Here is a 14,927-nt window from a genome sequence, read left to right on the forward strand (position 1 = left end):
AAATTGCGACTGATTTGCGACTCAAACTATCGGTCGCAAATCGGTCACAAATCGGTCTCAGAACTTATTCCTAATTTTGAAGCGCGCAATTTTACGACGGAATAAAACGTAGTCTCAAAATCGGTCGCAAATCCGTAGTACATTAGTCGCAAACTGAAAAACAAACTCGTGGGAATTTTTAGCGCTATAATTAGCGACTGTTTGTCCATAGGTCGCAAATTGGTCCCAAATCAACGATTTTTTTGTAGTGAAATCAAAGCGTTCACTTACGCTGACTTGAGCAAAATTTTTAATTTGCCAAACACTGGGTCTAGGGTAAGGAGAATTAAGGATATTTCTAGGGTTACTGAGTACAAAAAGGAAGAGTTTGTGAAGAAAATTGTTAAGAGGGGTTTTGCAGATAAACAGGGTGTTATTGAATGCTCAAATTTGACGGATAGCATGAAATGGCTATACAAACTGATTGTGCATTACATTTATCCCAAAAGTGCTTCACTTACATATGTGAATCAGGTTGAAATGTGCATTATGTGGCACATAGTTAAGAAGAAACCCTTCAACCTTTGTCATACCATCTTTGACAAAATTCAGAATAACCCTAAGAAACTGCCCTATAGAATGGTACTTACACCATTGTTTGAGTTTCTGAATGTTGATTTAAAGGAAATTGATGGTTGCAATGTTTCAAAGCTAAACAGTGGGTCATTGAAAATGAAAGATGAAGAAGGAGAAGAAGAAAAGGAAAAAGAAGAGAAAGAAAAGAAAGAAAAAGAAGAAGCTGAGAAAAAGAAGAAGAGAGAAGAGAAAGGAAAAGCTAAGTTGGAAGAAACAGAGAAGGAAGAAAAGAAAGAGAAATTGAAAAAAGAAGAGAATGAAAAGAAATTAGAAGAGGCAAAGAAGGAAGAGACAGAAAAAGAGAAGGAGACAGTAGCTAAGAAGGAAGCAGAATCAGAAAAAGAAAAAGGGGAAGAAACAGAAGAGAAAAAGGAGTCTGAAAAGGTAGAAAAAGGAAAGAAAATAGAAGAAACCAGTGATGCTGAAACAGAAAAACTGGAATAAAGTGAAGAAGACAGGTCAACTGAGATCAAAACTGAAAAAGAATGTGAGGTTTTATCAGCTCAAAGGAGTAGAGAAACTATGCTAGGAAGAATGGAAAAAAAGCTTATAGAAGAGCATAATAAGGAGCTTAATGAGGCAATAAAACATTGCAAAACTATGATTGAACATAATCAGTCTCTCATCGAATCCTTGGAAAGAATGAAAGATGGTAATGAAAGGAAGCTAGCTACTCTGAAAGTTAAGGGAACACCCTACACTCCTGCCTCAGAGAAACCAAAGAAAGTAAAGCACACTGCGGGTAAACATAAGGCTCATGGAAGAAAGCCTCCATTTCACCCGTCTTCTAAGCGACCAGAAAGCTCTACTGAAACCACTCCTGCTCAGAATCTCAGAAGTTCTAAAAGACTTAGAACTGACTCCAAACCCCTCTGATTTGTTTATGTGTTGTGAACAATATATTTTGCTTTAACTTTGTAGTTTATATCATTTGAACTTTGTTTAAGTTTTTTTTTTTGTTTTTGTGCTCTGATCTTTCCTAACCCTTTTATATGATGACAAAAAGGGGGAGAACACAGGATATTTTGATGGTTAAGTACGTACTCTGCTAATATGTGGTAACTTTAGTACTTACATCTCATTGCTTATTATTTTCTAGTCTGTGTTATTTCTGTTCTATTTTATGAGCTATATGTTTTACATGATGAACTGATTGATTAGCCTTTAGAACTTAGATTCTTGTTCTAACGTATGCTCTGCAGGATAGATTTAAAGATTTTTGTTCTATTTCTAAATATCAGTTTCTATTCTATTCTTATGCTCTGACCATATGCTCTGATTATTAGAACTTAGAATATCTTGTCTATTTTTGCTAGTTCTAATATCAGTTTCTAAAATGTTTTCCTTGTTCTAAATTTCATAAATACTTAAATTACACCTATTTAGGGGGAGCATAATAAATGTTCGAAATTTGCTTCATAATAAGATCATTTGGCATACTTAGAACTTATATTTTTCTATGCATAAAATTTAGGGGGAGCACATGTTTTATGTTTGCTAAATTTATTAGTTTTTTCATCATCAAAAAGGGGGAGATTGTTGGCTCAAGGGTCAAATTCTAATCTCGGAATTTTGATGATTAAAACAAAACAAATAAATTTGAATTATATTACTTGTGCTAATAATATTTTATGCAGAATACATATGAAAAGCAATAAATGAACAAGGCAAGTCCTACAAATCCAAAGATTATGAAGACATTTGAAGACCCTAGTGGTTAGATTTTTAGGATTCATTGTAGGATAGAGAGAACATTCAATTATAAGCAAAAAAACCAATTTTCTCTCATCAAAGTTATTTTTCGAAAATAGTTCTTCAAAATAAATCTTTTTGTTCCTTGATTTTTTTGTTAAAAATTGTTTTTCAAAATTCTCTTAAAATTCAAAATGTTCAAATTACCTAAATTAAAGAGACTATGTCTCTAACAATTTTGGTAATAAGAATAAATCGAATAAAGATCTTATGCACTTCAATTGCGAAAACAAAACTTTTTTGAAGATCTAAGAATCTTGATTTATCCTCTTACCTAAAACAAAGAAAGATCTTATTTTAATCCGTTTTAGTAAGAAAAATCTTTTCGGAAAATATTTATTCAAGTACTTACTTTCAAAAATCTTTATTTCAAACGAAAGAAAAATTGTCTCTTATTTACTTACCAAAAAGATAGAATATTGACTCAAAAATTTTGATAACAAAGATTTCCATATCGTCTAAATAAGGAAAGACAATATTCAAATTTGAAAAAGAGATTTTTACTTTCTAAAAACGAGAGTCACAGACCTCTCTATAAAAAGGCGTTTTCATTCTTGAAAAACGTGGAAGAAAGAGTTTTTCGTTTTAAGAGTATTCACCTATTGATCATATCTTTTATCTCTCAAAACTTACTATCTACCCCCTTATTTCTTTTCATCTTTATACTTTACGTTTTTATCTTTAAAAGAGAAAAGAATTTTCATAACAACTTCTTTTGAAAAACAGTTCTGTTTTCTAAACGATTTTCTAATCTGAAAAATTATTTTTCCTGTACTTATATTTGCATTTCTGTCTGTCTATTTAGATTCTGTAATCTTTAGTAGACAAGTTTCTATTTAATAAACATTTGTGTAATAGCTTAGGTGAGAAGCTATTATGAAAGAGGTTATCAATCGACCTTCTCCGTGAGAGAGATTCTAATGTCTTGAATTGAGTTTCTGTACTCTACCAAAAACAGAAAGGATTGAGGTTAACTAGAACCTTTGGAAAATCTAGTAGGATAAAGGGTAGATCTAGGTGTTGATCTATTGTCTTGTACTGTTGGTTTGTCTCTTACCCTTGAAAAGAGATAACATAGTTGAGGATCTCAAGATGAGTCTTGGAGAGTGGATGTAGGCGAGTTAGTGCCGAACCACTATAAATCACTGTGTTGATCTTTTTAATTTCTGAACTTTTGCTTGATACTATTTTACTCACACTTCTATTTATACTCTAGAAATGCTAAAGTTGTTAATGGTTTTGATGTTCTAAAAATAAAATAAGTCTTATCTTCTCTGAATATTAGAACTCTGGAATTCTGATAAGTGAATATACTAAGTTCTAAACTGTTCTTCTATTTACAGTATATTTCACTACTTGGATTTCTAATCAGTTTTCTAAACTTGATTAAAGCTTTGTGAAGCAGTTCTGATTTCAATAAATGTCTCTCACACAATCTTATATGATTTTCTAAACTTTATGAGGAAGTTCTAATTACAATAGCTTTCCATCATAAAGTAGTTCTGATAATTGAATAAGACATTGTGAAGCAATTCTAATTGATAGCTGTACTTCGCAAAGTCTTTCTATTTTCTCTAAATAGAACATTGTGAGATAGTTCTAATCAATAACTTATTTTCACAAGTTCATTATTTTTTCTGCTGCACTTAGAATTCTGTATTTTATTTTTAAAGCTAAAATTTATATTTTTAGAAAACCTAATTCACCTCCCCCCTCTTGGGTTGTGCCATTCATATACAGGACCCACAAGGTGTGCTTGTGCTTCTTAGGCTTGGGCGTGTCTCGCGTCCTGGACTTCCAGAGGCTAGTACGGGCGTGCTAGAAATGGCACGGCCGTGCCCCTTCTTCTTGAGTTGGCAGCGATCCAAGTCTTCCATATACTTAAGTGCGAGTTGCTTCGCATCATGTTTGATATCCAACATTGATCCATCAGTATTGGTGTGTTTTTGTGTTGGTGTGCATGTCATACAGTCACTCTTAAATTTATGCTAACCACTTTGATTTTAGCAGGTTATCCAAATTGAAAATTAGTTTAGAGCTTTATTTATTTCAATTAGTTTTTTTACTTTATTGATGAAATAGAAGTTTAAGTTTAGAAATTAATTGATTAGAGATGAATATGTTAATTGCGAATTTTGATTTCTGACCTACACTTTGTGTTTGAGAAGTTTTCTTAATAAGGATTTTTGTTGGCCTTTACGTTTATTTTATTTATTTGATTCCTTCATGTTTTAGCCATTATTTGTTTTCATCACATGTGCAGAATTTCATTAATTCTTTTATATTTATTTATAAGTTCACTTAGGGCATGTTTGGTACGGTGTAATCATCTATGTAATAGAATGGTGATTACAATTACAAGATGGATTATGGTGTTTGGTTGAGTTCTATTTTTAAACTGTAATGTAACGAAGATTCCTATTGTAATCCCAATTAGTTAAAATGAAGTAATATCCATTACATAAAAAATCTAAAGTATTCATATTACATTAGAACTTGAGATAACACTAACCAATTCACCCGTCCAAAACTGAGTTGAAGGAACTTCTCAAAAGAAAATTGAGTTGAAGGACAATTTGATTCTTCTGATCACCACGTTAGCCAATTCTCGATCGGGTCAAGACTCCAAACAACTCTCCTCTCAACGCCGATCAAGAATCTGTAGTCAACTTCTCATATTGATCTAGCACGGTGACGAATTGAAAGCTCAAACTTTCTATAGTCACCACTTTTCTCTCCAGCATGTGTCATTGTATTCTGGCCAAATCCAATTCTTAAGACAGGTACCAATCGATTAACTATCATCTAATCTTTTATTTTAAGTTCTTGTGGCTGATTCAAAAATGCACCAAAACAACAACCGATGAATTTCTTCAAATGGACCCTAATGATGTAAAAAGCTAGTAAATTAACAAGAAAAGAAATGGAACATATTTAAATTAAATAGATTAGGCAATATTTCATTCTTTATAGATTTTCATATGTGTCTCTATCTCTCCCATATATATTTTCACATTGTAGAGAAGAATAAACTTCATGCAATTTGGTTGTCTCTCATTTTTGTTTTAAATTTTGAAATTCTATGTAATAGGATTTTACCTTGATATGAATAAAACTTGATTTTTTTTTTTTACCTCTACTGTCTCACTCATTGCAGCTTCCTAGACTTGTCTTTTCCCCAGTTGGCCTTATTGATAGTCTTGCATGTTGATCTTGTTAGCTAGTTTTTACTAATTAATAAACTTCTCTATGCTTATCAAATTAGGGAAAGAACTGGATATTTGGACATATCTGATTGGGTAATGCTTTCGGATTTGATTGTTTTAGCGATCATTACTATTAATCTTATTTAATTTTGGGTTTTTTTTTTTTTTTTTTTTTTGAATTTGATCTAGATTAAATACGCTGCTAATTATTTTTCTTACTGAAGGAGAATTTTTTTTTATTGGGTTATTTTGGAGAAATTTTAGCTAGTATTCTATATATATTGGTGCTTTAGGTCATAATTAGCTATGAAAGGTTCTCAATCCCCTTAAGTGCTAGAACACAAAGTGTAGATCTTAATTTATTATTATGTAATATGATTTCTTTTGGTGGGAATAAAATTCTAATGATTTATTTTTTTATTTTGAGTGACGAAATTGATAAGCTTAGTTATATATTTAGCATTATTTTATTTTTCTTATTTGCAAAGACGTACCCTGTTTATTTTATTTTATTTTTTGTCATTTTTAGGAATGAATTAGAGTTAGCAAGCATGGCTTGTCTTAGTTTAGCCACAAGGAAGAGGAAATTAGTAACAAGTTTGCAACAATGGTTAGAAATGCTAAACATAATAAATTAGTTTTTACCAATTATTTTGCACTGTAACGATACTTTAAGTGCAAACTTACTATTTGAAAGATAAATACACCAATGATTTTTTCTCAAGGAGAAAGATGATGAATCGATTAGTATATGAAGACGCTGATGTCTGCATATGACAGCTGAGAATGAATAGGAATGCATTTAGTAAATTGTGTTTTATGCTTGAAAAAAATGGGGCTTAAAAGAAACAAAGCACATGTTGGTAGATGAACAAGTAGCAATGTGTTTGCATGTGTTTGCGCATCATCTGAAGAATAGAACTGTACAATATCGCTTTAGGCCATCTGGAGAAACCATTAACAGGAATTTTGGAGATGTTCTTAAAGCAATCATACGATTACAAGGTTTTTTACTTAAAAAGCCAGAACCTATTCTTATAAACTCAATAGATTTTAGATGGAAATGGTTTAAAAATTGCCTTGGATCTTTAGATGGCACATATATTAGAGTCAAGGTGCCTTCAGAACATAGACCTAGATATCGAAACCGAAAGGTTGAAATTGCTATAAATATGCTTGGAGTTTGTTCACAAGATATGCAATTTATCTATGTATTGCCGAGTTGGGAGGGATTAGCTACTGATAGTCAGGTGCTTCGAGATGATGTAAATAGAAAAAATGGATTAAAAGTGCCTCATGGTGAGTGGATCTAGTCTTTACATGTGAAAATTTTTTATTCAATTTTAGTTTATGCTTCAAAATTTTTAATATTTCTTTATGCTAAAATTATAGGATATTATTACCTTGTTGATGCTGGATACACAAATTGTGAAGGATTTCTTGCACCTTTAGAGGACAAAGATATCATCTGAATGATTGGAAGGATACCAACCTACTAACGTGAGCCTTTTTACAAACTTCTTAAAGTAAAGGGGGAGAGCGCCTCAAGAATTTTTTAATATGAAGCATTCATCAGCAAGAAATGTGATAGAGAGATGCTTTGGGATACTTAAATTACATTGGGCAATTCTTAGAAGTCCTGCTTTCTATCCTATAAAAACTTACAATCGAATTATTATGGCATACTGTCTTCTTCATAATTTTATAAGAACGAAAATGTAAAGTGATCCAATGGAGGAGAGATTTGATAGAAGGAGACATCAAGGACTAGTATTGGATGAAGAGCATGATATCATCTCAATAGTTGGAACATCAAACGAATGGAGTGCTTGGAGAGAGAATTTAGCAGTTGAGATGTATGATGAGTGGAAAGGATGACATGTACTTAGCATTAGGCACTTTAATGCTTGAGGATTTTTTTTAAGTGAAATCTTTATTGTCATTCATTTATATTATTTCTGTATAAACTTGTTGAGAATAAGACTTAAAGCCCACCTATTTCCATTTGACTTCCACTCATTATTTAATTTTTATCTTTGCTAATTTTGGTGCATATTCTTTTAATATTCTTTATTATTAAAAAAATGCTTCTCTATAAATTTGACAACTTGAAAGAACTCAAATCTTAAATCTCAATCTTCATCTTCTTTAATATGAGTTTCATGTAATTCTCCAATTTCCTCTTTTAGTGCTTCTAAATTGTCATCTCTTCTCTCTTATATATAAAAATAACCTATCGAAAATATCAATTTACTTAAAGGCTCTAATTGAACTTCCATTCTTCCAGATTATTGCGAAACTTTTTGTGCAGTCGTGCTTAGACTTAAGAGATCAACATAATCTTCTTCATTAGGGAACTATTCGTAATTCTATATCTCTGTGCAGGCACATGGAAATGATGGTTTTACGACCAGCAAAACTGCAGGAGAAATTGGAGCCAATAATGATGGGTTGCTAACTGAAGTAGAATTCGCAGCTGCATCAAAAGACAAAGAGACCCACTCATTTGAGATTGATCCTTCTCAAGTAATTTACATGAAATCTTTAGTTAGCATGTCATTTCCTACTAATCTGGTTATGCTCTTTATCTTTTTCGACTTTTTGCAATTTTTCATTAATAATTTAGATTTATACTCTCTTGTTTTTGGCTATAGGCAGATGTCAAATGCTATAGAGAATATTGTTAGCCCAAAAAGACCAGGAACAAATAAAAGGCAATGGACATATGAAGAAGAGTCTAAGCCTATTGAGGCTCTTCTTGAATTTAAATGCTGGTGAAAGGCTTAAAGTTAATCGTGGTTTCAAGAGTGGATATTTAAAGTTCTTGAAGATTTACTTCAGAGGAAGTTGCTAGGAAATGGGATTAAGGCAAAACCACATATTGAGTCAAAATTAAGGACTTTAAGGACTCATTTTAGTGTCATACACGATATGTTAGTTGGTGCTAATTGTAGCAGTTTTGGTCGGGATTCTGAAAGAAAAATGTGTTAAAGCAGAGCAACCTATTTGGGAAGAATATTTGAAAGTAAGAATATATTAGTGTAAAGTATATATTATAAATTATAGACTAGTGTAGAATATATATTATAAATTATTGACTAACTTTTTGAATTTTTTTATTAGAGTCATCAAGATGCGGAGCAATTTAGATTCAAGACTTTTCCATTTTATGAGGAATTGTGCACTGCCTTTGGAAAGGATTGTGCCTCTGGAAAAGATGCTGAAACTTCTGCTGATGTTATGGAAGAATTAGAGAGAGAAGCTACGACAAATGCAAATGAAAATGTCACTATTGAAGATAGCGATAGCAGTGCATCGATTTTTGCTACAACTGAAGAATGAGGATCAAAGCCAAAGAAGAGCAGAATTGAAAATATATCAACTTTGTCCAAGGTAATTAGAATGTCGGCAATAATCATCGGTAATGAGATTGGGAAAGCAACTGATAGGCTTAGTCGAGCGTTAGAAGATGCTGAAGCCACTGAAAAAAGATCAATGATCAATGGCACATTGACAAAGTTACCGAGTCTCAGTATGTTTGAAAGACATAAGGTTGCTCGAAAAATTGGCTGCAATCGTGAGCTAATCGACATCTTCTTCACAATTCCGAATGAAGAAAAAGAAGCATTTGTGAAGGCATTACTTAATGGACATATTTAAATTCATTTACCGACGGTGGTTCTTTTAATGACATCTCTAGCTTATATACGCTCAAGCTGTTAGCTTTTTAGTTTCTTTTCTTATATACTGCTAGTTTTGTTGGAGTGGCTATGTTCAAATAAATATTTGATGTGCTTTATTAACATCTCAGTCTTATGTGCGCTCAAGTTTTTAGCTTTTTAGTTTCTTTTTTTATATGCTGGTAGTTTTGTTAGAGTGGCTATGTCCAAAAAAAATATTTGATAAATATTGGTAATTTTGACATTGCAGGTATGAGAATAGTGCCTTTTGTTGTGGAAATTGGATTTTTTCCATCAAATTAAAACAATTTGTGAATTACTGCACTAATTAACTACATCAAGTAAATTCCCAGGTAAGTAGAGAAGTCACAAGCGGTCTCACTTAAAATCCACTTTCCTTATAATAAATTCGTGTCGGTTGATAGAATTTACCTAGACACGTAATTGATTAGACAATAACCACCAAAAATATTTTGCCCAACAATAGCTATTAAATAAATAAAGACAATGCAATAAATAAAAGACAACACAAAATTTTAACGAGGTTCGGCCAATTTTGCCTACGTCCTGGGACACTACCAAATTAATATTTCACTGAAGAAATATACAAATAGAGAGAGAAGAGAAAACTCGTCCAACACGCTAGATATTGGGGACAAGCTGGGACATCTTGAAACTGAAGGAGCTAGGCTCCATTTGTAGCCAAAATCTCTCCATTGCTTTTCTAATTTCCCGATGTGGGAATTTTTCCCAAAACATAACAATATTTTTTATATTGTTAAGTGGTTTTGAGCCACTTTGACCGACACCTTGATTATTGGATTATGTTTGATAATATTTGTGAATTTTTTGGTATTTGTAAACAATAGGTGGTGGTGTGGTGGTGGTTGAGATGGCAGTGATGGTTGTGGTGGTTGTAGTGGCGGTGGTGGTGAAGTGGCGGTGGCAATGGTGGCGGTGGCGGTGGCGGTGGTTGTGGTGGTGTGATTGTTTGTGATGATGTTTTAATTACATTACATATTTACAAACAAACATAACAATGGAACGATGATTACATTCAATAAGTTGTTTCAAATATATCATCAAACATAGTAATGGAATGTCAATTGCATTCCATTACATTACATTCTTCATTGCATTACATCTTTGATTACCTTGCATTACATTACATCCAATCAAACATAGTCTAAAGTTGTAATTTGATATTTTACATTAGATTGTTTAGATTTGTATAGGTTCTCTTAGCACAAATGACTAAGTTTTTTCGTTTTACTAAAGTTTAATAATAGTAAATTATGAATATTTTCTTTTTAAATCTTCTCTTTTGCAGGAACTAAATAATTATTATTATTTATATATTTAAAGGGATGTAATTTCATTAGTTTTATGCATGGTTCTGAGAACCAGACTATGATCTAATCCGAGTTGATTACTGAAGTCGGGAAAGTTAAAAAACCGGTAAGAATCAGATAGAATCGATGAGAACTGTATAAAAAAATTGACAAATCAGACCGGTACAAGTTACGGTTTAATTTAAAACAAAAAAAGAGACGTCTTTTTAGCCTCTTGCCCGCTGTGCACGTTAGTCTGCTGCTGTTTGACTATTGTCTAATTTTGTCAACGGTCAGTGCATGTTAATAACTTAATATCGAATAATGAACAATTTTAATTACTTTTTAAACTTATTCTTATATAAGCCTATTTACTTTTGTTCATAAAACATGTATATAACTGCAGGCTTTTTTTCTTTTTTTTTTTTTTTTTTTACTTTTTCCATCCATAGAAATAGAGAGTGAGTTTAAAATGGAGAAAACTACTTGTATCCTCAAGATCAAGAGCAAATGCTATTAAATACTTTTTTCATTAATATTTTTTCCTTCATAGTTAAATTATTATTATTATTATTATTATTATTATTATTATTATTATTTGTGCATGGTCTGCTCGATTTTGTTTATTAATGTCCTAAGTAACACCTTAATTACTACTTTGTCCTTGTTAAAATATAAAAGTTATACTATATCTGAAAATTTAAATGTGCAATCATGTTCTTGTATTTTTTTCATAATTTTTCATTTATGATTATTAAATATTTATTATTTCAAAAAATAAAATTGAAAATCTCTTTTATATATATATATTGTTATTAATTTTTATGGTAATTAATTATTTTGTTTTACTGTTAAATTTAGTCATTTTTCATTCTTTTTGTAATAGTGATTATTATTTATAAATTCTATATTTCCAATCGTATTTAAAAATTACATTTAAAAATGTTATATATAAAAATCTGGTTGAACCGTATTGAACCCAGTTGAACCTTCAGATTCAAGAAAACTCTGCCTTCACCGGTTCAATGACTAATCCAATTCTTAGAATACTGATTTTATGTAATCATTTTCTTACAATAATTTGGGATATAGCTGTTTTCTCCTCCCTCATTTCTTTATCATGTTCAATTGTTGTAGATGTTTAACTTATTTTATGCTTGTGACTATACCATAAGCAACCTTTTGAATTTTTAAAATTAAAATATTTTCAAAAATATATTTATTAGGTAATCAACAAAGTGGTGGTCAACACTATGGCAGAGTGAGTTTGGGTGCCTAATACCTTCCGAAGCTCACACTTAACTTTTTTAATTCAGACTCTGGTTTGGTAATTAGGCTCTTTGCAAGGAATCCAATCTCTACGTGGTAACTGTCCTACGTTTTTATGTAGGTGGCGACTCCTATTCTCCAGGTGCGCTTTCCACCCGTCTTCCCTTGGACCTTGAGTCTTAACACAATACAAATCATTTTTCTTGGGCGAAAGCCCACAAATTCCATGCAAACTATTTGCATCTCATCCTATCATTGTTTGAAAATTCAACCAATGCGGATAGTGGTTTTGGCGATGGCTTTAGTGAGCTTTTGGTGAGGCCAAGTCAATAATGTCGTTTCATCTACCCAATGCACCAATCATGATAGTACCCTAGAATTCCAATCAATAATCCCTAGCATTATTAAGTTAATTTAATTAGCTAAATTAAATTTTGATTAGTTAAATTAGATAATTTATTTTGATAACTAATCAAATACTCCCTTTGTTATCTTTATTTAGAGAAAAGGGAAAAAGCTCTTGGATTAAGAAAGTTAAATGAAGTTTTCTCCCTAAAATGTCCTTCATTTCTTCATTAATTATGAGAACAATAACTGATACAAATGACAGTCCTAAGAAATTCATTTATTGTCTACTTGCATCCTTTGGGTGTCATTCAAACCTTCTTTATTAACTCTATCACACTTTATTAGAATGGGAACGTTTTACATAATATATGCCCAAAAACCGAAAAAAAAAAAAAATTGGAGCCAAATTAAAGATCAAAATTTTGAACTTATTCATTGAAGGCCATAAATTTCCAAAATTTTTCGGCAAAAATAAAGCAGGGAAGACTTAAATCTTGGCTCTAACTTGTTTAAACTTGAATAGTTTTTCAATTCAAATTCAAAATTAAAAGTGCACAACTAATAATAATAAGGCCACAAAGTGGGTTACAAAAGAGGGTTACAAAAGAGGGTTACAAAAGAGTACAATCATTATAAGAATTTGAAAAGTGCACAACTAGTAATAATAATGCCACAAAATAACTTACAAAAGTGTACAACTATTAATAATAAGGTAACAAAGTGGCTTACAGAAGTTCACAACCGTTACCTAACACAGAAAATAATAACTATTGAAACCCTCACTTTTAAAAACAAAACATGGCTATTTTCAAAACTTAACTGAACATAACATATATTCGCTCCTGACGTTAATGGTTGTGGCCAAATTTACAATGATAAAAGTGAACATATATTCATCAAACATACAAATAAAGGCTAACTCTGAATTTACATGGACATTATTTTGAATATCAGAACTTTAATTTTGTGGCCAAATTTATAAAAAAGACATTTTTACTATAAAACGAAATGAAAAAGTGAGTTCATAATTTGTCTTGACATACGCGTACATTAAATCCTAAGAATGTTTGTGTCTGCCCCTTTGCCTTGATTATGGCGCTTCAATCTTAAAACAAACACATAGACTCCAAGGACATTCAAGTTTTTTTAACTTGACTTGTATTCCAAAGTTACTATTTAAAGTAAAATTCTATATATATAAAATACATCCAAAAAGAAAATTTTTTCTAAATAAAGAGAACACAAGGAGTATTAAATTATTATTAAAATAAAATTATTTGATAAATATTACTACACGAAATAAATAATGTAGTAAAGTCCAATAAAAATTTACTAAGTTGACCAATTAAATTCAGTATTTGGTGAACAAGTCAAGTGTCTGCATAAGATAAGTGACACAACAGCAGCTAATGAGAATTTGTCAATTGACCAAACGAATTACATATTTGGCAAGAGAACTTTCTCAAATCTCTATAAATATTCAGCCTATCATCACATAAGGGAATACATATAGAAAAACAGAAAAAAGTATCCAAGCTCTCCTCCAAGTTCTTTCAATGACAATTCAAGGTCAAGTCTCTTCGACTCTCATAATGTTTTAAGTTCATTCTACATCGATGAAGGATCAAGTTACTTTAAACCTTGAACCATGTTCTCAAATCTCATTCTACAACGATTCAAGGTCAAGTCTTTTCAACCATTTAATCGTGTTACACATTAATCTAAGATCAAGTCGTTTTAACCCTTGAGTCATGTACGCAAAAGCAAAGAGAAGAATCAGAGGATAATTTTATTTTGTAATAGGATATTACACAATAGAGATTGTATCCAGGAACATATTTTACGACTACAAATTAATTTGATGACATTTAAATTAGTTAATAGCAGTTTTATTTTCATGTCATTAAAATAGTAATTTATGACTAAAATGAAATCGTAATGATATTTTAAGACTTTTCAAAACAAAGTTGAAGCTTAAGATGAATCAAATAAGATCAATTATGATTGATTCATGTAATCAGGGATAAGGTTAAAGCTAGTTTAAGCGAGTTAATAGAGTCACCATTCAAACTGTGAGAAATATTCTTTAATTTTTATGTTGTTATCCATGCATATATATTACTAGTGCACTCTAATTATATGGATCAATATTTTTACATACTCTAGGACATTAATTAGCTAATATATTTATAATTGATTCTGTTTATAGATGTTAGTTGGAGTTAGGAAGATGTAGAGCCACTAGTAGTTGTAGTTGGAAGGTCTGTGCATTGGAGTTTATCTACCCTGCTACCGGCTTGTTCGGTAATACTAGCTATTCTCGTAGTTATTAACTGTTTTAGTAGCTGTTTAGGCAGCAGTTGAAAGCGAAAGTGTTCGATAAAAACAACTGTTTGATTGGCAGTTGATTTTAAAATTAAAAAAAAAAAACATTAGAATTTTCACTTATAGCCATAGATTTAAATCATTATAAGAAAAATAATGATTTCACTAAACCTAAATTTTCAAAATTTAAGGGAGTAAAAATTGAAAAGCTCACTATTTTATGAATGAAATTGAAATTTTTAATATTTTAAAGGATCAATATTTTTAATTTTTAATATTTGCTTGAGTTCAAATTCAAATATATAAGCAAACCTTTTTTTTTTTTTTTACTATCAATTATAAACAAGGCAAGCATAAAAAAAGACATAATATGATAAAGAAAGGATTTTAAATCAAGTAAG

At 31.0% G+C, this 14,927-nt stretch overlaps 1 pseudogene; it reads left to right on the forward strand.

Moving 5' to 3' along the window:
- Positions 1–6,305: 6,305 nt before the first annotated feature.
- LOC149498369 (uncharacterized) lies at positions 6,306–7,295 on the forward strand (annotated as a pseudogene).
- Positions 7,296–14,927: the final 7,632 nt, after the last annotated feature.

The sequence above is a fragment of the Jatropha curcas genome, chromosome 2 (assembly GCF_041381405.1).
Source record: "Jatropha curcas cultivar XTBG-Jc1 chromosome 2, XTBG_Jcur_1.0, whole genome shotgun sequence".
NCBI lineage: Eukaryota > Viridiplantae > Streptophyta > Magnoliopsida > Malpighiales > Euphorbiaceae > Jatropha > Jatropha curcas.